We start from the raw sequence: 24,065 nt of genomic DNA on the forward strand, positions 1-24,065 counted from the left end.
ACAACCAGACATCCACTGAGTGACGACAGGTAGCCTTTTCAGCCGAATCACATTTTATGCTCCGTCTAACGAATGGCCGTTGTAGTGTCTAGTGTGAAATGTCTGAAAAAAAAACCACTCTGCAACAGTCGTCGGAACGGTTATGGCCTGGGGAATGTTCACGTGGCATTACCTAGCCTATCCCGTCATACTAAAATGCACAATGGATCCCACACAAGTACGTATCTATCCCTGGGGACCGTGTTCAACCCTGCAGCAAGTTTGTTTCTCCTCGCCATGATGGCATCTATCAGCAGGATAATGCTACGTGTCGCTCAGCTCACAGTGTATGTGCGTGGTTCAGAGAGCATAAGGATGAGTTAACAGAGCTCACCTGGACACCAGACTTCGAGATTTAAACCCAGTCGAGAATCTTTCAGACCACCTCGATCGAGCTGTTGGCGCCATGGATCCTCAACCTAGCGCAGCTGGACACGGCACTGGCGTCGACATGGTTCCACATCCCTTTCCGTACCTTCCAGAACACCGCTGGCCCTCTTAAAGCACGGCTTGCAGTGGTCCTCCCTGCAAAAGCTGGTTATTCAGGCTTTTGACGGGCGGTCATGATGATGTGACTGAACTGTCTATTTTTTGCTAATTTTAACACTGTATTGGGCTGCCGCAGTTAACAGGAATAACTTGCTTTCTTAAGCAGCAATATAGATGCTATAGAGACGTGTAAGAAATGGTCCCATTGTTCGGTACACACGCCACGCCAATGTCGGCGCAATTTGGAAATGATGTACGCAAGTGGTGTGAGGAAGCTGAGTAAACCGTGAGACTGTATCCAGTTCGGTGATTCTGAATGACGACGGCGATCTTCCAACATTTAGGACCGAAACTAAGACCTTTCTTATCGAATATGAATTGATAGAGTTCACTTTTGACATAATTAATGCTGTGCGAGCCCAAGTGTTATTAACACGTTGACCGCTGCACGCTTTGTTCCAGGCCAGGCCAGGCACACGACAGTCAAAGCTATAAAACTTTGCTACTACAGTGTCACGCTGCAGTAAACTACATGCATCAACAATCAAATGGCAATTATTATCCTATTAACTAAGTAGATGCAGTTCCGCAGTTACATGAAGTGTGTTAAAGACTGATTTTGTGCGCCAATCTCTTTACCCGGCACTGGGGAGCAATCCAGATCTGTTATATGTATCAATCTGTGTCGTTGTGAATACATTGGGTTACGAGGTACAAAACTAATGTCAAATGTGGGGTACTGGCTTCTTTCCCTGCCAGAGTAATTTTACTAAGGAGTAAAGTGCCTTGGAGTACAGAGGACAGGATTTTCTCTTAGGAGAAGTAGCAAACCTCATCTGACGACGACCCGGCTTCAGCTTTAGAGGTAGATCAGGTACGATGCTGAGGCAGAGCAGTGGTTTTTAGTTTGCAGCAGGAGTGAGGCAAGGAGAAAGACGGAAGAAGTCACTGACCCACGTAGAAGAATTACGTGACCACAACAAGCAGCCCGCAGCAGTAAATAAGAATGTTCAGATAAGTATGAATTAATAAGGGACCAAACTGCTGAGGTCATCGGTCCCTAGACTTACACATTACTTCATCCAACTTAAACTATCTTACGCTAAGAACAACACACACACCCATGCCCGAGGGAGGATTCGAACCTCCGGCGGGAGCGGCCGCGCAATTCGTGACATCGCGTGTCAAACCCGCGGCCACTCCGCGCGGCAGCAAATAAGACGACACCTTCGCAGTAGTTACGTGTGTGCTTACTGCAAAGAATTCCAACATTATGCATGCACGAAAAGTCAACATAGCACAGCCGCCTGACCGAGAAATGCAGTAAGTGGATCACATCACCACATAAGGATGAGGTCACAGCTGCGAAAAATGACGAAAACAAAAAACACCTAATACGAATCTCGAAGGTAGTAAGGTACCCACTCAGCATGTAGTCTTGCCTGACGCATTGGAGTTAAAACTTTTGATGAACTAGGGAATTCGTAGACAACTGTGGCCTAGCAATGGGACTAACGCCAAGCCATAGTCATAGCGTGCTATAAAAATTTGTTAGGATTGTGGGTGCAGCTCGAAGTAAACTACACACATCAAAAAAGGTCTTGTATCACCCCGGTTCCAAGAACACCTGAAGATACACGTTGCCTTTGGACATTGGATCACAGACACAGTCCCTTTGACTGTTCAAATTGTCACTAAACCCGCCCAAAGATATAAACAAGCATGCATCAGCAGCGCCTATTAGACGGAGGGGGTCCGACAGCCGATCAGTTCCAGTCAATCCACCAGGAAGGAGGTACACGGCTCGTGTTGTCTGTAGTTCAACCATGCCTAGACGGATCGATCGCGTCCGCATTTTTACTTTGTGACAGGAAGGGCTCTCAACAAGGGAAGTGTCCAGGCGTCTCGGAGTGAACCAAAGCGATGTTGTTCGGACATGGAGGACAAAAAGAGAGACGGGAACTGTTAATGACGTGCCTCGCTCAGGCCGCCCAAGGGCTGCTACTGCAGTGGATGACCGCTACCTACGGATTATGGCTCGAAGGAACCCTGACAGCAACGTCACCATGTTGAATAATGCTTTCCGTGCAGCAACAGGACGTCGTGTTACGACTCAAACTGTGCGCAATAGGCTGCATGACGCTCAACTTCACTCCCGACGTCCATAGCGAGGTCCATCTTTGCAACCACGACACTACGCACCGCGGTACAGATGGGGGCAACAACATGCCGAATGGACCGCTCAGGATTGACACCACGTTCTCTTCACCGATGAGTATCGCATATGCCTTTAACCAGACAATCGTCGCAGACGTTTTTGGAGGCAACCCGGTCAGACTGAATGCCTTAGACACACTGTCCAACGAGAGCACCAATTGGAGGTTCCCTTCTGTTTTTGGGTGGCATTATGGTGCCGACGTACGCCGCTGGTGGTCATGGAAGGCGCCGTAACGGCCGTACGATACTTGAATGCCATCCTCCGACCGATAGTGCAACCATTTCGGCAGCATATGGGTGAGGCATTCGTCTTCATGGGCGAAAATTCGCGCCCCCATCGTGCACATCTTGTGAATGACTTCCTTCAGGATAACGACATCGCTCGACTAGAGTGGCCAGCATGTTCTCCAGACATGAACCTTATCGAACATGCCCGGGATAGATTGAAAAGGGATGTTTATGGACGACGTGACCCACCATTCATTCTGAGGGGTCTACACCGAATCGCCGTTGAGGAGTGGGACAATCTGGACCAACAGTGCCTTGATGAACTTGTGGATAGTATGCCACGACAAATACAAAAAAATGGTTCAAATGGCTCTGAGCACTATGGGACTCAACTGCTGAGGTCATTAGTCCCCTAGAACTTAGAACTAGTTAAACCGAACTACCCTAAGGACATCACAAACATCCATGCCCGAGGCAGGATTCGAACCTGCGACCGTAGCGGTCTTGCGGTTCCAGACTGGAGCGCCTTTAACCGCACGGCCACTTCGGCCGGCACGACAAATACAGGCATGTATCAATTGAAGAGAACATGCTACTGGGTATTAGAGGTACCGTTGTGTACAGCAATCTGGACTATCACCTCTGAAGGTCTCCCTGTATGGTGGTACAACATAAAATGTGTCGTTTTCATGAGCAGTAAAAAGGGCAGAAACGATGTTTATGTTGATCTCTATTCCAATTTTCTGTACCGGTTCCGGAACTCTCGGACCCGAGATAATGCAAAACTTTTTTTGGTGTGTGTGTTTGTATACGACATGACAGAAACGTGAACAGATGTAAAAGGAATTTTACTGGAGAACTCTGAGTCAAAATGGACTTAAGATTATCACGTTTGTTTGTTATTCTCTCGTAGACAGAAAAGAGTGTAATGTGTGGTCGAATGGGTGAGTCACGTTGACAAATTGCAGCAACAATTTCGAGAATCCGTCCATGGAGTAATGAGGGTGTCAAACATTCCAGGAAACAATGCTGGAATTAGGAAGGTGGCGAAAGCAGTGCTCATACAGTTATTCCAAGATGAGAGGATTAAAATAGTCGTGAGAGCAAGAAGAGACGACTTAACCTTAACACAAACAGCTGATCTAACATAATCAAATAAAGCAACCATCGCCTCTTCTAAAGAAAAGTTCAGTGAATTCAGTCGCTCAAGAAATTATGGTTTTACGTTCAAGGGAGAAGACCATCACGCAAGGAACTTCACTATGGGGAAACATGTCATGAAAATAGACGCCATGCATCAGAGTTGTAGTGGATCAGAGAAATGGGTACCCCATCCTTCACCGCAACCGAGAAAGATAGAGGTGTTGTGTACGACTTCATACACAATGGTAAGGAGAGGTGGGCTACAGAGTGGTGCAACAATTGACGTTGTAGGACTGCTAAGGAGGAGCAGAAATGGTAAGTTATCACAGTAAACAGAAGATTCACTTAACATGGATTTGTCCAAGCATGTGAAGACTCGTTACAAGTAATGCAGCAAGAGATAAAACCAGCTCATACAATAGCAACAATGATGAGGCTATCTGAACTAAGCACGAATGATGGTGTCGAAGCAGCGACTAGGCGGCGTCTGTGTAGCGTCACGTATCGACGAGGCTCCAAGTGTGAGTGGGCTGTGTGGCTGCCATAGGCTGTCCCACGTTGTGGCAGCAGAGGGCGCTCGTGGTACAGAGCTGCTGGAGGTGTAACCCAGCAGACGTTTATAACTGGGTGTTCCGAATCTGTACTACCACTATCGGCATATGACGGAAACTTGCAGTTGCGTGGCCAACTATGATACTGTACCACAAGAGGAAACTGTACAGAGGTCATCACAGGGATACTGGAAGCATGCGACCAATGGGGTGTCCTCAGTACGATTCTCAAGTGCATACAAGGTCATGTCATCAGGCGAGACCAATAACGTTTCATGTTTGTAGTCAACTTAGGCCAACGGTGTTATTCTGACGCCGCACTATCAAATACGAGGACTCAGAACCGGGAAATGAAAGAACGGCAAAATTATACTCAGTAGACTTCAAGGGCAGGAACGATTTTGTAAATATAAGATGCACATAGGGAAGCGCAGGAATAAAAAGATTTATAGTAGATAGTGTCGTTCAGGTTAGCTTAATAGAGGAATCGGCATTGAAGGATACGAAGGGCAGTAATGCCGACGAAAGAGTAAACTTAGGAGACAAAAGTGATGAGATACCTCCTAATATCATGTCGGACCTATTTTTGCTCAGCTCAGTGCAGCAACTCAAAGTAGCACGCACACCACAAGTCGTTGGAAGTCCCCTGTAGAAATATTGAGCCATGCTGCCTCTATAGCCGTCCATAATTGCGAAAGCGTTGCTGGTGCAGGTTTTTGTGCACGACCTAAAATCTCGATTATGTGCGACGACGGGAGATCTGGGTGGAGAAATCATCTGCTCTAATTGTCTAGAATGTTCTTCAAACCAATCGTTCACAACTGTTTTCCAGTGACATGGTACACAGTCATCCATAAAAATTCCGTCGTTGTTTGAGAATGGGAAGTCAATAAATGGCTGCAAATTGTCGCCAAGTAGTCGCACCTAACCATTTCCAATCAATGATCGGTTCAGCTGAACCAGAGGACCCAGACAATTCCATTTAGAAACAGCCCACACCAATGTTGAGCCACCACTAGCTTGCACTTTTCCTTGTCGACAACTAGGGCCCATAGCTTCATAGGAGTCTGCGTCACCCCCGAATTCTACCATCAGCTCTTACCGACTGAAATCGGGACTCATCTGACCAGGCCATGGTTTTCATGTAGTCTAGAGATATGGTTACGATCCCAGGAGAGGCGCAGCAGGCGATATCGCGTGTCGCGCTGTTAGCAGAGGTACTCGCGTCAATCGTCTGCTGCCCATTAACACTCAATTTCGCCCCGCACTGTCCTGACGAATATGTTCGTCGTACGTCTCAAATTTATTTCTACTGTTATTTCACTCACTGTTGCTTGTCTGTTATCACTGACAACTCTACCCAAACGTCACTTCTCTCGGTCGTTAACTGCATTGTCCGCGGTGAGAGGTAATGCCTGACACTTGGTATGCTCGGTATACTCTTGAACCTGTTGATCTCGAAATATTGAATTCCCTAACTACTCCGAAATGGATCATCCCACGCGTGTAGCTCCAACCACCATTCCGTGTTCAGAGTCTGTTAATTCTCGTCGTTCGGCCATACTCACGTCGGAAACCTTTTCACATGGAACACCTAAGTACAAATGACAGCTTCGCCAATACAGTATCCTTTTATGCCTTGTGTACGAGATACTACCACCATCTGCATATATGCATATCACTATTCCATGTGTATAACTTAAGAGTAATAGAAGTAACAGAAAGACGTGGAGCCGTGATCCTACCTCTGTGGATATATGACACTATATGCGTGGAACACAAATTTCATTTAGTGAAGGACGAGTTAGATGCCCCGTATGAAGGAGTCTTAGGCAGAAATCTCTGCGAGAGTTTGAAGGTAATTGTAGATAACGCAAGGAAGTCGCTATCGGTCAAGGGAAGACCAATATTGTCATACGCATAACTGGAACCGAACCGGCGAATCTCGCGGGCCGGGAGAGAGCCGCGGAGAGATGAGCAGAGTCCCGTGGATCGGAAATTACGCAGCTGAGAGAAACGCATCGTGATGGCAAGTGCGACACCATATGTATCAGTAGGAATTCAGGTGGGATAGGACATAAAGCCGAGAGAGGAGACAGCGGAAACTTGCTGAACTTAATTATTGATGTAATTACTGTGGTGTCACCGCCAGACACCACACTTGCTAGGTGGTAGCCTTTAAATCGGCCACGGTCCGTTAATATACGTCGGACCCGCGTGTCACCACTATCAGTGTTTGCAGACCGAGCGCCGCCACACGGCAGGTCTAGAGAGACTTCCTAGCACTCGCCCCAGTTGTACAGCCGACTTTGCTAGCGATGGTTCACTGACAAATTACGCTCTCATTTGCCGAGACGATAGTTAGCATAGCCTTCAGCTACGTCATTTGCTACGACCTAGCAAGGCGCTATTACCAGTTACTATTGATGCTGTAAAACATGTACCGTCAAGAGCAATGTTCACCAATTATGGATTAAAGTTAAGTATTCCAGCAGCTACGTACTTTTTTTACTAGTCTAAAATCCTTGTCCTGTTCCAGACCTCACGCCAGCCTGCGTGAGCTTAAACGCGTGCCTTTCGGCTTCCTCATAGTGGGTTGGCTGTCTTGCCAATCCACAACACAGATCTCCAGAGGGAAGAGAAGAAAGCTAATGGTAAGTAGAAGCAGGATGATATTGCGGAAGCTTTACTGAAACACTGGAATGGTGAAACTGGATTTAATGAAGCATGTAGGTGATATAATATACCAAAGCTGCGGCGTCATCTGAGGCGTTTAAATAAAATATCAAAATCTGAAGACTTACTGATATGACTGTAGAGATGGAAGATGAATTAGCACGGCATGTAATTACGTTCCTTCGGAGTAAGCACTAGCGATTTAAGGAAACTTGCCTACCAACTTCCTGAGAAATATGGTTTATCGCATCGCTTCAATAAAGGAAAAAAGGATAGCCAGTAAACTGGTATTGCCGATTTATGAAAGATCATCTGACTTTGTCTTTGCGAGTTCCCTAGGTAATAACGATGGCACGAAGGGAGGGGTTTAACAAAGGGCGTGTTATTTGGTGTTTTGATAAATATGAGGAAGCACTAGATGAACATAAGTTTCCTGATGACCGAATGTAGAACTAACGAAATGGCACAATTTCAGACATTTTACTGGCCTCACGCAGATAAGATTTTATGTACATAGACTGAAGCGGCGAGTGAAAAAATGTATCAACGTCGGGAATCGAAACCGGGTCTGTTGCTTACTAGGCACCTGCGTTAGCCACTAAACTACCTTTGGACAGCAGTTCACACAACTGCACGGATTACCCTGACACGCCTTCCCTCCTCGATCCAAATTCTCACTGCCAGTGTATTTTAAATTCCCCCTTAGACAAACTCCTTGCACATCTTAACGCTAACACTTAGACGTGACCCAGTCACTGACACAACAAGTTATATGGCTTAAAACAGCTGACACATGATAATGAACACAACTTACAAATACTATTACGTATAATTACTATTTCCCCCGTCCCATATCCGCATATTACTAAAATAATGACCATAACATATGCCTTCTACAAACTCAACCCGTGACATAGCTACCAGAACAGAATGAATGTTTATATGATGCTCACCACGTTACAGTTCCTGTTGCGAAGTCTGGATTCTCGCAACAGTGATCTACTGCAGGCGTTGAGGCGGAGAACTTCTGATGCCCAATCTCCAGATGAAAATAGTGGAGTTAACACTTCTGACGCCAATTTACAGAGGGACCGAGTAGACGACAGCTCTCCACGGTATCAGGAATCGTCTGGAAGCGCTCGTGGGGATACGAAAACATGATTACTCAGAGAATCGTTTATTTTGACAATTTTTATAAAGGGTGGTGCACTGTTGGCCGTAGTTGCCTCCTGCCCTGGTCACGGACAGACTCTCGGTGTCCGTCGCTGCGCCAGTCCTTGGCCTGCGTCCTAGCGAGACGTCGTTCCTCTTGCGTCGATGCGGATGCTTATCCCATCTGGTACAGCACGGATGGCTGCTACTGCCTACGAGAGTGTACTAGATCCCACTCCGTAACACTTCTTCCCTGGACCACCCCATCCGCGGTGTGGTGTAAGCGGCAGGCGTTGAACCCAGTACTGCCGGCCTGGTAGGTCCCACACCCGGATGCGCTTATCGTACAGGACGGTGGTACGCCAAGAATCCTGGTAGTCGTCTTTCGTCCCACACTCAGAGTACAGCACCTGGTACTGCATTGCTGCAGGTAGTTCATCAGCTCTCCCATCAGTAATGGTTGGTGTGACACAGCATGAAGTTCGTCAGCAGCTCTGCGGCAGTTCACGGCTGGCTGGTACTGCGCTGGTTGATCTGAGACAAGACTTACTACAACAACACGATCATGGAATGGAATGTTATCGACACGGACCGCGTCGTTTCCATTGACCTGAACCGTGCTTCCCTGCTTGGAGCTGGGGCTCCGGTATTTAAAGAGCTGTCCGTAGTTCTGTGAAGTGCAGTTAACTAGCGATGACCGCATGTGGCCTCGTTATTCTGCTACCCTTGCTTTAATTCTCTCGTAGTAGCTAGTTGAATTGGTCTATGACTGTTTTCCCTAGCCATGTCTATTGATTCTTGCGGCATCCCGCGACGCCAATTAGCGTGCTTAGTAACTGTCCTTTTCTGTTCTCATTCTGCGACTGCAAACTATGTTGCCCGTCTGTCTCACATCGTCGTGCTTCCTGGTCCCCCGCTAATCGTGACTTAACTAGCTATCTCACGTAAAGGTGGTTGAACTCCGCTAAAAACTGTAAAACTTGAAACCCGTATTACCCTGTGCCGTAACAAGACTGAAGCGGCATATTCGTGTCTATGTTCAAATCGTGGCGGTGTCGTAAGGCAAACTAACATTGTAGAACTCTGAGTAATGCAGACACCTAGATTTATTCGTATGGAAGCAGCAGTAAACGGTCTTAAGGCAACAGGCTTATGGCCATATAATAGAAATGTCGTCATTGAAGAGGACTTTGTAGCTCCTACTGTTTATAATGCTGATCAATCAGACCAACAATTTGCTGATAGAACTGAAGCGAAAAGGCGAAAATCTGGAAGGCGTCCTAACGTTGCAACATCACTCAGTTATCAGTCTGGACCTTCTACAATGTCTTAAGAATGTGGACCAGAAAACAAAATTGCAACTGTTGCCGAAACTAATAGTCAACAAATAAGGTCTTACTTGAACGCTTTATCTTCTATCCTATGTATAAGGATAGTTATTAAGAAAAATACGAAGCGACCTAAACTTACAAATGAATTAAAATCAAGTCCCTTCAGAAAGGGAACAGTAGTCCAAGAAAAGGCAAATAAAAATAGGAAACCTTTGCACAAACGTATAATAAAAGAGACAGACTGAAGAAAATTTTAACAACAATAAAAACCTAAAGGGCAGAGGGAATCGGTTACATTAATCGTGTAAGGAAGATCGAGGAGAAGACATTATTCAGCGTATGAAATGTAAATGCTCGGTACGTAACCTGTGGGCTACCGTGGAAAGTAAAATTTCGAAATATTTCTGAGATATCTGTGTTCAAATCAACTGATTCTCCATATGCCAATTAAAGCAGTTTGTTAAAAAATTTATATTTTGTTTCCAATGTGTAATTTCATTACGTGTAACTGTGGAAGTAACATTACGTTTGTAGTTTTCAAGTCGTTGCTATGACTTTTTTTACATTATTCAATGGATTTATTATGTGGTCGCTGACTTCTTAAGTACGACTTAGGCTACAGGGAGTACTAATTGAGAAATCAGGCGCCTTAATCGTACCGAAGCTACAGATTTGAAAACGCTTGATAACTCATTTTGAGAAAAGATTTTTGTATTTGTGTAGAAGCTGGTTGATAGACTGAAAAATAAATATACAGTGTAGGCAAAATAAATTATGTTATTCAAATTACTCTATCAAAAACAATGATTCTGTCTTAAGGGGTACGAAACCTATTTCGCCTGGCCGGAAATAGATTAACGCACATTGAGACGGTGAACCATTAGATTAACTTGAAACCAGAGGCATAAGGTACAGTGATACATATCCGATCCTATGGACTATGAAAGAAACAAAACGAAGCCATCAGAAATTATAGAGGTGCGATGTTAAGGGAGGGTATCATTGCACCGAGCACATGTGAGTGGAACTTTTCGTTATTGATGAGTCCGAGGAGGTTGGACGCATCAGGGAAGCGAAAGAGGAGAACAGGTTTGGAATAAAGGAGATTAAATAACGTCAACATTAGCTCTGTATTTCCTTTACCCGATATTGAAGAGATTTTAGGTAACGTAAGAAAAGCCAAATGCTTCATGAATTTAGTCTGTGCGAAGGGCTACCAATGGATACTGTTGAAAGACGATAGAGAGAAAACAACTTTCTCTACTACAGATGGGCATTACAAATATAAAAGATCACTGATGGGAATAACAGATAGCTGAACTGCTTTTCAGAGTCTGATGAACACCGTAATTACCACGCTTCAGGGACACTGCAGACTAGGAGAAGCGTTTGAGAGGTTCCCACTGCATCATTTAAAATTGCAGGTCGGCAAGTGTGAATTCCTAGTAGAGGTAGCTTACTTATGGTACGTAATTACGTCGGAAGGATTAAAATCCTGACCACGGAAGGCGAGCGTGATAAAAAAGTATCCAGAACCCATTACCATGCAGCAGTTAAACAGCTTTATGGGGATTATGTCATTTTATCATAGTTTTATCAAGGACTTCAGCTGGACAGCGAAACAGTTACGTGAATTACTGAAAAAAGGAGCAAATTACGAGTGGTAGACTCAGCAGGAAGCAGCTTTCTACGAAGTGAAACAGAAAATAGTTAGCCTTCCCCCTCCATCCCCCCAGATCTACATATACATCTACATTTACATGGATACTCCGTGAATCATACTTAAGTGCCTGGCAGGGGGTTCATTGAACCACCTTCACAATAATTCTCTATTATTCCACTCTCGAACAGAGCGCAGAAAAAACGAACACCTATATCTTTCCGTGTGAACTCTGATTTCCATAATTTTGTTGTGATGATCGTTCCCCCCTTTGTAGGTCGGTGTCAATAAAATATTTTCGTATTTGGGAGAGAAAGTTGGTGACTGAAATTTCCTGAGAAGACCCCGCTGCTGCGAGAAACGCCTTTGTTTGAAAGATGTCCATCCGAAATCCTGTATCATGCCCGTGATACCCTCTCCCCTATTTCTCAATAATATAAAACACTCTGTTTTTCTTCGAACTTTCTCGATGTACTCCGTTAATCCTATCTGGTGGAGATCCCACACCACGCAGCGTAACTCCAAAAGAGGACGGAAAAGCGTGGTGTAGGCAATCTCTTTAGTAGATCTGTTGCATCTTCTAATTATTCTGCACATAAAACGCAGTAATTGGTTGGCCTTTCCCACAACATTTTCTATGTCTTTTTTCTAATTTAAGTTGTTCGTAATTGTAATTCCTAGCTACTTAATTGAATTTATGGCCTTCAGATGGGACTGATTTATCGTGCACCTGAAGTTTAAAGGATTCGTTTTAACACACACATGGATGACCGAATACTTTTCATTATTTAGGGTCAATTTACAATTTTCACACCACACTGATATCGTTTCTAAATAGTTTTGCAGTTTGTTTTGAGCTTCTGATAACTTTATAAGACGATAAACGACAGCATCATCTGCAAATGCTCTAAAACGGCTGCTCAGATTACCTGCTAAATCGTTTGTATAGATAAGGAATTGCAGAGAGCCTATAACACTTTTGGGAACGCCAGAAACCACTTCTGCTTGACTAGATGACTTACGGTCTATTACTACTAACTGTGACCTCTCTGACAGGAAATCACGAATCCAGTGGCGCAACTATGACTATATTCCATATTGACTGTGTGTCAATAGACCGTTCTCTTCGAGGTAATTCATAATGTTCGAACACAATACATGTTTCAAAATACTGCTGCATATCGACGTTAATGATATGGACCTGTAATTTAGTGGATTACTCCTATTGCCTTGCTTGAATATTGGTGTGATCCGTGCAACTTCCAACGTTTTGAATAAGGATCTTTCGTCAAGAGAGTAATTGTATGTGATAGTTAACTAAGGAACTATTACATTAGCATATTCTGGAAGGAACCTAATTGGTATACAGTCTGGACCGGAAGACTTGTTTTTATTAAGTGACTTAAGTTGCTTCACTACTCTGATGATATCTACTTCTAACTTACTCATATTGGCAGCTGTTCTTAGTTCGTATTCTGGAATATTTACTTCGTTTTCTTTGGTGAAGGAATTTCGGAAGGCTGTGTTTATTAGCTCTGCTCTAGCAGCACTGTTATCGATAGTATTTCCATTGCTATCTCGCAGAGAGGTCGTTGATTGTGTCTTGTCGCTAGAATACTTTACATATGAACAGAATCTCTTTGAATATTCTGCCAGGTTTCGAGACAAAGTTGCACTGTGGAAGCTATTATAATCATCTTGCATTGAAATTCGCTCTAAGTTTTGAGCTTCTGTAAAAGGCCGCCAGTCATGGGAATTTTGCGTTCGTTTAAATTTGACATACTTTTTTCGTTGTTTCTGTAACAGTGTTCTGATCTGTTTTGTGTACCATGGGGGATCAGATCCGTCGTTTGATGATTTATTTGATATAAATCTCTGGATTTCTGTCGCAACTATTTCTTTGAATTCAAGCCACATCTTGTCTATACTAACATTGTTGATTTGGAACCAGTGGAGATTGTTTCTCAGTAAGGCGTCAAGAGAAATTTTATCTGCTTTTTGGAATAGTTATATTTTTCGTTTACTTTGCAGGACTTTGGAGTATTTAGCCTCGCTGCGACAACCCTGTATTAACTAATCCCTGTATCCGTTTTAGTGCTCGTTATTAGCTCAGGACTATGTTTTACTAAGAGATCAAGTATATTTTCATAGCCGTTTACTAATCGAGTGGGCTTATGAACTAACTGCTCGAAATAATTTTCATAGAATACATTTAGCACAATTTCGGCTGATGTTTTATGCATACATGCGGATCTTACAGCAGCCTGATTTTATGGGGCAGCTACAACCGACACCTTCAAGCAATCAGTTGGTTCCTTATTGAATCAAGGAAGACTAGGACAGGATTTACCAATAGCCTTTGGATCCAGAACGCTGAACCGCGCTGAGAGAGGGTGATAAGGTGAATATGCCCTTAAGGCCAACTTATACACCCAACTAGGTATTCGTTCTTTGTGACAGTGTTGTAGTCAGATCGCTTCAGATAACAGAGAAAGGGAATAGATACATTCTCACGTTTCAAGATGTCCTCACGAAATTCGTTGGAGCAGAGCCTATAGCACAGCAGGATGCTGACACAATAGGGCAAGTCAGAGTACAGAGAATAATTTGCAATTCTGGAATACCATCAGTATTATTGAGTGACCCCGGAGAAAACTTTCTAAGTGACATCTTAAAGAGGATATTCCGTGTACTGCTGATCTAAAAGACTTAGTCTTGTGCATACGAACGGCGCACGCGAAGGGACACACCGAAAGTTAACAGAATATATGGGTCATTATGTGGGAGGAGAGAAGGAAAACTGGGATGAATGGCTGCATTTTGCCACTTCTGTATAGGGCACTACGCCACATCAATGTTTTCGGGGCAAGATGCAACATTCCCGTGATCCTACAATAGGATCCAGTCAAAGTCCAATCACAAGGATTACGCAACGAAACAAACGGAAGGTATACGCCATATGCGTCAGATGACGAACAGATTTAATACGGAATGTAAGGAAAACAAAATGGAATATTATCATCGCACTCTAAACCCCAAGGAGTTCAAGGCAGGAGACAAATTATTATTACTCGACGAAGGTGGTCAAGGAAGTTAACAAGTCCGTGGAGAGGAAGTTTTCGTGTCGTAAGGACTCGTGCACGAAATGTAGTGCTCCAGTTAACGAATAAGTTCTTAGTAGTACAAGAAAACAGATTAAAGTAGTTTATGTTACTTTTGGGATGTGACGCTGTGATTAAGTTGGGTTGATGTGCTCTGAAACGTAACAGAGAAAGACTAGGCTAGACTCTATCCTAAAATTGATTAAATAATGTCTTAGTTATTGAAAGGCAAAAGGTATAGATGAGAGAGGCATAATGACCGGTTTCGGAGATAGGTCGACTCCCAGTCACTTTGCTGCTATTAGCCTAACCCTCGCAGCAGTAGTAAACAGGAAAAAAGAACAGAGAAAGAAGATTTCAGCAAAAAAGTAGAAGTTAGACATGGCAGACGTAGCATCCAGTGCAGAAAGTGGAAGGAAGGGAAGCGTAACGATCATGTCTGTGAGAATTATAATTCAGCTCATGGAAAAATCTCACAAGAAGTGCATCCCATAAATGAAACTATTCCTATCCCCAGAGCTTCGTCACTAGATACACAAGATCACAGTAGAACACTGGAGAAGATGTGATTGCTTATTGCACGTATAAGAGTTAGAGGGACGTATTAATTGTATCACCTGAAAAGTCTATGTATGTACACTGAGGTGACAGAAGTCGTGGGATAGCAAGCCAGGTGCATGTCTTAGCCAGGTGGTAGAGGATATAGGTTCCTTGTACAAGGGTTTCTCAAAGCAGGATCATGTGATGATAGTGGGTAGAGTGGGAAACAGTATTGATAGGGATCACTGCTACAGTATTGAGTGTGATCTGGTGAAAATAGCCTCTGCAACGACCCATACGAATGTTGGGCTGGTGTCTGCTTTCGTGCGGCATGATCAGCCTCTGTCAGGAAGGTAAATATGGAGTTGGATCAGTTGCGTAAGGCGGCCACTCTGTCAGACATTGGATTGGTTCCTGTCTAGGCTATTGGCAGGGGGGATTTCACAAGGCAATAGGAAAGGGAAGGGTAAAAGGGTAATCTGGCAGGGTTGTTAGCGAAATCCATAATGGGGAACACTAGTACTCATAAATGTACTTCTTTTTTAGACTAATATCAATGTCCAATGAGAAGTTCAGGCAGGCAGGTGCTAAAGAGGTCCAAAACTCACAAGAGTCTCACAACAGGAAAGTAAATAATAATGTTACCGTATTTAACCAAAATATTGGTGGATTAAAGAAAAAAGTAGATTCTCACAAAAGTAAAATAAAAAATAACCTTACCATTTTTCACCAAAATATTCCGGGATTGAAGAATAAAGTAGATGAGCTCCTGGTTTTTTAGATGACATTGAATCAGATAATGTAATAGATATACTATGCCTGTCTGAGCATCACATTGTGTCTGATATGGAAAAGGTAAATATCAGTGGTTATACACTAGCTGCACATATGAGTAGAGAGAATAAGGTGAGAGGAGAAGTTGCCATATATGTCAAAAGTTATCACTCTGTAAAAAACTTAGATACAAAAACGTTTTGTCTAGAGCAACATATAGAAGCATGTACCTGTCAACTTAAACTGAAGGAGGGCTCTTTTATAATTGTAACAGTATATAGGTCCCCTTCAGGAAACTTTCATTTATTCCTGGAAAACTTGAATAACTTGTTGTGCTATCTGTCAGAGGAAAGCAAATTATTATTTGTGGGGACTTCAATGTTGATTCACTGAAAGAGGGTAGTAGGAAGAATGACCTGGAAGTCTTGCTCGGTTCTTTCAGTTTGACATCTGTCATTAATTTTCCTACTCGGGTAGTAAAGGACAGATAACACTTTTATAGACCAAGATAAGTTTAAAAACACAAATTCTTGTCCTGTTGAGAATGACCTTTCTGATCATGGTGCTCAGCTAGTTACAGTATATGACATAGTTCCATTCAGTAATTCCAAACTACCCTCCGAAGCTGTGCGCTCAATTAATGACTCAACAATTAGAAATTTCAGAGAAAATCTTCAGCATTTAGACTGGGATGAGATGTACGAGGTACATTCAAGTTCTAAGGCCTCTGATTTTTTTCATCCGGACTGGAAAGAGATAGAAACATGCGCATTGTTTTAAAATGAGGCCGCATTCATTGTCTATACGTCCCAGAGATGGCAGCACCGTACGGAAGATGGAATTTTACCGCCAGCGGCGAGAATTAGAACTGTTTTAAATACTTAAAATGGCGACGTTTTCCTTACTTGAACAGCGTGCAATCATTCGTTTTCTGAATTTTCGTGGTGTGAAACCAATTGAAATTCACCGACAGTTGAAGGAGACATGTGGTGATGGAGTTATGGATGTGTCGAAAGTGCGTTCGTGGGTGCGACAGTTTAATGAAGGCAGAACATCGTGTGACAACAAACCGAAACAACCTCGGGCTCATACAAGCCAGTCTGACGACATGATCGAGAAAGTGGAGACAATTGTTTTGGGGGATCGCCGAATGACTGTTAAACAGATCGCCTCCAGAGTTGGCATTTCTGTGGGTTCTGTGCACACAGTCCTGCATGACGACCTGAAAATGCGAAAAGTGTCATCCACGTGGGTGCCACGAATGCTGACGGACGACCACACGGCTGCCCGTGTGGCATGTTTCCAAGCAATGTTGAGGCGCAACGACAGCATGAATGGGACTTTCTTTTCGTCGGTTGTGACAATGGATGAGACGTGGATGCAATTTCTCAATCCAGAAACAAAGCGCCAGTCAGCTCAATGGAAGCACACAGATTCACCACCACCAAAAAAATTTCGGGTAACCGCCAGTGCTGAAAAAATGATGGTGTCCATGTTCTGGGACAGCGAGGGCGTAATCCTTACCCACTGCGTTCCAAAGGGCACTACGGTAACAGGTGCATCCTACGAAAATGTTTTGAAGAACAAATTCCTTCCTGCACTGCAACAAAAACGCCCGGGAAGGGCTGCGCGTGTGCTGTTTCACCAAGACAACGCACCCACACATCGAGCTAACGTTACGCAACAGTTTCTTCGTGATAACAACTTTGAAGTGATTCCTCATGATCCCTACTCACCTGACCTGGCTCCTAGTGACTTTCGGCTTTTTCCAACAATGAAAGACACTCTCCATGGCCGCACATTCACCGGCCGTGCTGCTATTGCCTCAGCGATTTTCCAGTGGTCAAAACAGACTCCTAAAGAAGCCTTCGCCGCTGCCATGGAATCATGGCGTCAGCGTTGTGAAAAATGTGTACGTCTGCAGGGCGATTACGTCGAGAAGTAACGCCAGTTTCATCGATTTCGGGTGAGTAGTTAATTAGAAAAAAAATCGGAAACCTTAGAACTTGATTGCACCTCGTACAAGGAATCTGATGCTAATTTGAAATACAACTTATTTCATGGTACACTTGTAAGAAAATTTGAAAACGATTTTCCCAAGAAAGTAGTTAAACCTAATTATAAGAAACCATTCAAAAAACCTTAACTTGCTAAGGGAATAAAAATATCTTGTAACCACACAAGGGAACTGTATCTAACAACAAATAAGAGTAATGACCCAGAAACAGCCAAATAGTATAAAAACTACTGTGCTTCATCGAGAAAAGTTATTAAAAAGTCCAGAAGCATGTGCATCATATCTAAGATTAATACGTCTGATAACAAAATCAAAACAATTTGGAATATTATTACAAGGGAGACAGGGCAACCAAGAGTACGGGATGACGCCATTACCATCAAAGCGAATGGAAACTTGACAAACAACAAGCCGGATGTCAAAAACATTTTGAATAATCATTTTTTAAATGTTGTAGAGAAAATACAATCTAAATGCTCATTAGAAGAAGCAGGGCAGTTAATGGAAGAGGCCTCACCCACACCATTTGATACAATTGAAATTCCACCCACCTCTCCTTCTGAAATTAGCAAGATAATAAACTCTCTCAAGAATATTGACTCACATGGAATTGATGGCATTTCCAGCAGGATAATAAAAGCTTGTTCCCAACGCATAAGTGGGATTCTCAGCCACATATGTAATAGCTCTCTGAAGCACAGTATTTTCCCAGATAAACTGAAGTATGCCATTGTTAAACCACTGTATCAAAAAGGGGATACGTCTGATGTCAACAACTATGGCCCAATCTCCCTTCTGACTACCTTATCCAAAATTCTTGAAAAAGTAATGTATTGTAGAGTAGCTTCACACCTTTGTAAAAACTAAGTTTTAACAAAATGTCAGTTTGGTTTCCAGAAATGTTTTTCAACAGGAAATGCTATATATACTTTCACTAATGAAATATTAAATGCTCTGAGTAACCGGAAGCCACTCGATGGGATTTTTTGTGATCTCTCACGGGCGTTTGATTGTGTAAATCATGGAATACTTCTAGATACGTTCAAGTACTGTGGTATGAATGGGACAGCGCTCAAATGGTTTAAATCATACCTAACTGGAAGACTGCAGAAAGTTGAAAAAAGCAGATCACATAATATGCAAAAAACTGGTGATTTCGCAAACTGGGGAACTATCAAGAATGGGGTGCCGCAAGGTTCGGTCTTGGGTCCTCTGCTATTCTTAATATACACTCCTGGAAATTGAAATAAGAACACCGTGAATTCATTGTCCCAGGAAGGGGAAACTTTATTGACACATTCCTGGGGTCAGATACATCACATGATCACACTGACAGAACCACAGGCACATAGACACAGGCAACAGAGCATGCACAATGTCGGCACTAGTACAGTGTATATCCACTTTTCGCAGCAATGCAGGCTGCTATTCTCCCATGGAGACGATCGTAGAGATGCTGGATGTAGTCCTGTGGAACGGCTTGCCATGCCATTTCCACCTGGCGCCTCAGTTGGACCAGCGTTCGTGCTGGACGTGCAGACCGCGTGAGACGACGCTTCATCCAGTCCCAAACATGCTCAATGGGGGACAGATCCGGAGATCTTGCTGCCCAGGGTAGTTGACTTACACCTTCTAGAGCACGTTGGGTGGCACGGGATACATGCTGACGTGCATTGTCCTGTTGGAACAGCAAGTTCCCTTGCCGGTCTAGGAATGGTAGAACGATGGGTTCGATGACGGTTTGGATGTACCGTGCACTATTCAGTGTCCCCTCGACGATCACCAGTGGTGTACGGCCAGTGTAGGTGATCGCTCCCCACACCATGATGCCGGGTGTTGGCCCTGTGTGCCTCGGTCGTATGCAGTCCTGATTGTGGCGCTCACCTGCATGGCGCCAAACACGCATACGACCATCATTGGCACCAAGGCAGAAGCGACTCTCATCGCTGAAGACGACACGTCTCCATTCGTCCCTCCATTCACGCCTGTCGCGACACCACTGGAGGCGGGCTGCACGATGTTGGGGCGTGAGCGGAAGACGGCCTAACGGTGTGCGGGACCGTAGCCCAGCTTCATGGAGACGGTTGCGAATGGTCCTTGCCGATACCCCAGGAGCAACAGTGTCCCTAATTTGCTGGGAAGTGGCGGTGCGGTCCCTTACGGCACTGCGTAGGATCCTACGGTCTTGGCGTGCATCCGTGCGTCGCTGCGGTCCGGTCCCAGGTCGACGGGCACGTGCACCTTCCGCCGACCACTGGCGACAACATCGATGTACTGTGGAGACCTCACGCCCCACGTGTTGAGCAATTCGGCGGTACGTCCACCCGGCCTCCCGCGTGCCCACTATACGCCCTCGCTCAAAGTCCGTCAACTGCACATACGGTTCACGTCCACGCTGTCGCGGCATGCTACCAGTGTTAAAGACTGCGATGGAGCTCCGTATGCCACGGCAAACTGGCTGACAGTGACGGCGGCGGTGCACAAATGCTGCGCAGCTAGCGCCATTCGACGGCCAACACCGCGGTTCCTGGTGTGTCCGCTGTGCCGTGCGTGTGATCATTGCTTGTACAGCCCTCTCGCAGTGTCCGGAGCAAGTATGGTGGGTCTGACACACCGGTGTCAATGTGTTCTTTTTTCCATTTCCAGGAGTGTATATTAATGACTTGCCATTCTATATTCACGAAGATGCAAAACCTGGTACTTTTTGCCGACGATACAAGTACAGCTATCACACCCAACAGAGAAGAATTAACTGGTGAAATTGTAAACGATGTTTTTCGGAAAATGATTAAGTGGTTCTCTGCAAATGGGCTCTCATTAAACATTGACAAAACACAGTACATACAGTTCCACACAGTAAATGGAATGACACCATTAATAAATATAGACTTCGATCAGAAATCGGTAGCTAAGGTAGAATATTCAAAATTTCAAGGTGTATGCATTGACGAGGGGTTGAACTGGAAAAAACACACTGAAGATCTGCTGAAACGTTTGAGTTCAGCTACTTATGCTATTAGGGTCACTGCAAATTTTGACGATATACATCTCAGTAAGTTAGCTTACCACGCCTATTTTCATTCTCTGCTTTCGTATGGCATCATATTCTGGGGTAACTCATCATTGAGTAAAAGAGTGTTCATTGCACAGTTAATTGCGTGTAATTAGAATAACTGATGGAGCTCATCCAAGTTCGTCCTGCAGACACTTATTTTGAGAGCTAGAGATCTTCACTGTAGCCTTGAAACGTCCCCTTTTGAAGAATTATACAAGACTGTGCTTAAACTGACACACAAAATTTTTTAGCGCAACGCAATCTGACTTTCAGAAATCCCTACAAAGGAATGGCCCTGACTAACATTAACCTGTACCTTTCACAAATCACTTACCTCACCAAAAGTCTTCGTTACTCGAACTACTGCAATACAGCGAGCGCCACTACTGCCAGCTAAATAAAAGATTCAAACTACTGAAGGCACTAACTGCTGGTAGGCATAGTTAGCAAATGAAAGATTTTAATAGAGAACAAACAATGTATTTACCTTAATAGTCATCAAAAGTCATAATATATACAGCAGTTCATGACATCCATTTTTACAAATTTCAAAACTCCGCCATTTCTCTCCCCACATCCACCACTGCTGGCGGCGCAACGCTACGCGCTGTTCACGTCCAGCTGCCCAACACTACAATGGCAGACAACAATGCAAACTAGCCACAGACTGCACACAGCACAGCCAGTGATTTTCATACAGAGAGCGCTACGTAACGTTGCCAATAAGAAAACATAAACAGCCTACTTACATAAAGAAAACATAAACAGCCTACTTACAGCCTCACAATATATATATATATTCACTTATGAAATTTGTTATTAACAGTCCGAACGAATTCAAAAGTAATAGTAGTTTACAAGGCTACAACACTAGGAGAAAGGATGATCTTCACTACTCAAGGTTAAATCTAACTTTGGCTCAGAAGGGGGTAAATTATGCTGCCACAAAAGTCTTCGCTCACTTGCCGAATAGCATCAAAAGTCTGACAGATAGCCATATAGCATTTGAAAGGATATTAAAAGAATTTCTTAATGGCAACTCCTTCTACACATTAGATGAATTTTTGGATTTAGTAAGTGGCTAATGTCCCCAACTGCCACCAAAAAAATTAAAAATATTAAGTGTCATGTAATATTTTTTGTAATGTAATATCTTGTATAGACACCTTTTTGTTAACCTGACACGTGCCACATCATTACGAAGTGTAGTATTCATGATCTATGGAACAAGTACTAATCTAATCTAATCTAATCTTTATGTGCACATACAGATGGTGGTTGTATCGCGCACACTACGTATAAAAGCGCAGAGCACTGGCGGAGCTGTTATTCATATTCAGGTGAATCATGTGAAAATGTTTCCGATGTGTTTAAGGACCGCACGACAAGATTAACAAACTTTGGACGCGGTATGGTAGTTAAAGCTAGATTTATGGGACATTCCATTTCGGATCGCATTAAGGAATTCACTATTTCGAGACACACAGTTTCAAGTGTGTGCCGAGAATACCAAATTTCAGGCATTACCTCTCACTACGGACAATGCATTCCGGCCTTCACTCAACGACCGAGAGAATTGGTGTTTGCGTAGAATCGTAAGTGCTAACCGACAAGCAACACTGAGTGAAACAAAGACAGAAGTCAATGTGAGACGTATGACAAAAGTATCCGTTAGGACAGTGCGGCGAAATTTGGCGTTAATGAGCTATGGCAGCAGACGATCGACGCGAGCACTTTTTAAAACAGTACGACTTGGCCAGCAGTGCCTCTCCTGGACTCGTGACCATATCGGTTGGACCCCAGACGGCTGGAAAACGGTGGTCTGGTCAGGCGAGTCCCGATTTCAGTTGGTAAGAACGGATGGTAGGGTTTGAATCTGGTGCAGACCCCATGAAACCATGAATCCAGTTTGTCAACAAGGAAATGTTCAAGCTGATAGTGGCTCCATATTAGCGTGTGTTGTGTTTACGTGTAAAGGACTGGGTCCTCTGATTCAACTGAACCGATCATTGACTGGAACTGGTCACGTTCGAGGGAAAAAACTATCCTTTTATTAATATTAGCTGTAAGCCTTTTAACTTACGCAGACACACAGAGTGCAAGCCGCTTTCGTCAACCCATTAAGAGTCGTACACATTGAGAAACCACTGATTTCACGCCCACTAATTGCAAATCGGAGGTAAAAAGCGACTCAGTCACATCGCATCGGTAAACAGACAGACCAAACACCGTATACAGACGCCCTCAACTGCCAAGCAAGGCACTGTTAGAGTTCTCCAGAGTTCGAGAGTTCCAGCAAACGGCCGCATCCTCGGTGAATGAGTAGTGCCTCAGAAGACAGGATCATTATCACCGTATCTTGCTTGATTACTTGAGCTTGACTGAGCTGCCGTGATTTGGGTGGTCCTCCTGTGGACTGTCTTGTTATAATTGTTATAATTGTTGTATGATGTGTAGTTGGTGGAGTAAATTTGTATGAGTTTAATTTATGTTTGGTTGTTGTGCTGCTGTTATCTACTCTGTGTGTACGCTAGTGACTTTAACTATAGAAACTGCTCGTCTTTCCTTTCACACAGGGTCTGTAGTCAAGTGAGCAGATCTCTTACTTTCATTCCTTCTCATTCCAAATTCTTGCTTTCCGGTATGTGCACTCCGTGTGCATTCCGGGTGGAGTTTTTCCTGATGTGGAACGGGTCCTTCCGGATGCCATGAAGAGCACAGGGTGCAGCCAGCTGCAGGTGGTGGCACATGTCGGCACTAATGACGTGTGTCGCTTTGGATCTGAGCAAATTCTCTCTGGATTCCAACGGCTATCTGATTTGGTGAAGGCTGCCGGTCTTGCTTACGAGATGAAGGCAGAGCTCACCATCTGCAGCATCGTTGACAGAACCGACCGCGGACCTTTGGTGCAGAGCCGGGTGGAGGGTCTGAATCAGAGGCTCAGACGGTTTGGCGACCGTGTTGGCTGCAGATTCCTTGACTTGCGCCATAGGGTGGTGGGATTTCGGGTTCCGCTGAATAGGTCAGGAGTTCACTACACTCAGCTGGCGGCTACACGGGTAGCGGAGGCTGTGTGGCGTGGACTGGGCGGT

The sequence above is a fragment of the Schistocerca cancellata genome, chromosome 4 (genome assembly GCF_023864275.1).
Source record: "Schistocerca cancellata isolate TAMUIC-IGC-003103 chromosome 4, iqSchCanc2.1, whole genome shotgun sequence".
Classification (NCBI taxonomy): Eukaryota; Metazoa; Arthropoda; class Insecta; order Orthoptera; family Acrididae; genus Schistocerca; species Schistocerca cancellata.